Below are 2,846 nucleotides of genomic sequence, written 5' to 3'. Positions count from 1 at the left end.
AGGCCTAGAATTTGGTTAGCTGCAACTAGGAGGATTAATTCAATTATTGTTTTAATGGTGTTCTGTTTGTGGTTTTATGGCTATTCTTAGCTTTAAGGTTCAAGGTTATAAATTTGAGTTTGGATGGAAGTTTGAGTGTGTTGAGCTGAGGTTTTGTTGCTGGTATCATATTGGTGTTATGCTAGGGATTGAATTATAGTTCTAGGAATTCTTTGGGAAGTTTTTGGCAAATGAAAAATAGGGAAATCCTAGGTTTGTAGGGTCAAGTCGCAGCCCTGCTCTTGGGGCGCCACGATTGGAGGCGCGTCGCGACTCTTTAAGGCAAGTCGCGGCTCGTGTCCTGGTTCCAGTCAAGGGGGCTCTCTGACCTGGGAGGTGCGCTGCGACCCTTAGGGTAAGTCGCGGCCCACCTGGTCATTTTTTGGGCCACTTCAGGTTTTAATGACGAGAACTTTAACCTAAGCGCTCAAGACGAATTCTACTACTTGGTTTAGTAGAATTCGAGGTCCCATAGGCTAGTATGTTATTTTTGAAGTTTGTAATCGGTCTAGGTTTTAATGGTTATTTATTAATACGTTGTGACTAGGTTATACCGCTAACGGCTCAGGGATAGGGATCGTGCTCGAGCTACTCAGGACTTGAGGTAAGAAAACTGCACCCGGGTTGTGATTGGGGCTTAAACCCCTGTTAATGAATAAGTTATAAATGTGAACATATCTGTAACGTCCCAAATTACCTATTAAGGCTTAATGCCTTGATTAGGGGGCCAGGATGGTAAATTATGGAAATTATGTGATTATGTGATATATATATGTGTGTATCATTATATGATTATGTGAGTTATATTATAATATGACTTGATATGCATGTTTAGGTGTATTAAATATGCATGTGGGCCCATTTCTTATTAAAAGGGCAATTTTTATAATTTGGCCCGTTATGGGTATATTTGGCATATATGTAATATATGTGTGGGTCCACATCATTATGTGGATATATATTTGGGTTACTTCGCACGAGACGATCCTAGCGAGCAAAGTAGCAGTTTAGTCACAACAGGGTCAATTACCCAGCTCAGAGCGAGCCTAGGGGTAATTTGGTAATTTAGTACATTACTGGGATCGGGTAATGAGGAAATTATTTTGTAATTATTTGAGGATATTGGAATTAATGGGAATTGTGAGGCGTTAATTATGATTAACGGGATAAGTGGCAAATGACAAATTTACCCTTGAGGGCTTAAGAGGGCAAGGCTAAGGCTAAGGGGCATTATGGTCTTTTGGTGCCAAAAGTGGTGGCTTTTTGGCTACTTCAGCTGAAGGAAACCTCAGAAAATAGAGCATCACCTCAAGCAGTTATCCCTCTTTCTCTCACTCCATTCCTCTCTTCTCTCTTGTACCTTGGGGGAATTTTGGATTTTTGAGGAAGAAGAGCTCAAGCATTAGGAGGTTGAAGCCATAGTTTGGCTAAGGGATGGCTTGGCCTTGCAAACCATTGATTTGAGGTAAGGATTCTTTGAGTTTTTCTGTGAATTCTGTTTAAGTTCCTCATGTTCTTGAGTTGTTCATGAGCTTCAAAGCTCAAGCATGGATTTTTGTGTTTTGGTGGGTTTTTGATCAAGTGAAACTTGGGTTTTGTTGAGGTTAGTGTATTGATGAGGTTTTGGGGTTAAATTGTGAGTTTGGATGGTGTTTAGATTAAGTTTTGGTGATTGGAACTTGGGGGAAAATGCAGGGGAAGAACCAGAAGGTTATGGGCTGTGAGGATAGTGCCCCAGCGCTAGGCAGGGGAAAAACAGGGGTGGCTCCCTCACTTGGATGGCGCCCCTACACTATTTTCAACGCCCCTACGCTAGTCCAATTTCAGCAAAGCTCATTTTTAGGGCTTGGGATGACTTTGGGGGCTCGGGGGATGGTTCCACTACCCCGTTGGGTGGATTGGAAGTCCCGAGAGCACATGAGTGGTCCCAGAGTTTTTTTTAAGGATTGAATCTTATGAGATTATTATTTTATGGTTGTGACTAGGTTACCGCTAGGGCTCGGGACAGGATTGTGCTCGAGGGTCGTTCATTGGTAACCTGTGCTTGGGCTAAAGGTAAGAAAACTACACCCAATACATGAGTATGTGATTATGGCTTGGCTTGAATGTTGAGTATAGAAATAATCAGAGCTTGGGTCTCTGTAAATGTGCATGATTATGATTATGCTTTTGATTCCCGAATTGTTGAACATGAATATAATTAGTGCTTGAACGCCTGAGAATGTGCATGATTATGATTATGCTTGTGATTGTTGATTAAGCATGTTGAATGCTTTGTACTTGGATATTTGATATATGATATATGCTGGTCTGCATTATCTAATTGAGAAAGGCCTGACTTATGAGTCAAGATCGCAATAGCGCTGAGCGTTGATCTTTATGGTTATGCTTAACCAGGAGCGCATCATATGCTTAACTGATCTATTGGTCGGGGAAAACTCAGCACCAGGTACACTGGCCCAGCTCCAAGGCTGGTTATACAAAGGATATGGCAATGGTCCCCGGGGTGACTTATTAGTCCCATATCCTAGGGCTAGGCCCCATCATTGACTTATTAGTTAAGGACAGCTTTAGCATGCTGAGTGCTGGTCGTAAAGCATAGAATTATTAGTCAAGGACGACATTAGCACGTTGAGTGCTGGTCATAAAGCATTGACTTATTAGTCAAGGACGACCTTAGCATGTTGAGTGCTGGTCGTAAAGCATTGATTTATTAGTCAAGAATGACATTAGCATGGTGAGTGTTGGTCGTAAAGCATTGACTTATTAGTCAAGGACAACCTTAGCACGCTGAGTGCTGGTCGAAA

Source organism: Humulus lupulus, chromosome 6, assembly GCF_963169125.1.
Source record: "Humulus lupulus chromosome 6, drHumLupu1.1, whole genome shotgun sequence".
Taxonomy (NCBI): Eukaryota; Viridiplantae; Streptophyta; class Magnoliopsida; order Rosales; family Cannabaceae; genus Humulus; species Humulus lupulus.
Note: the sequence above shows the minus strand (reverse complement) of the source record.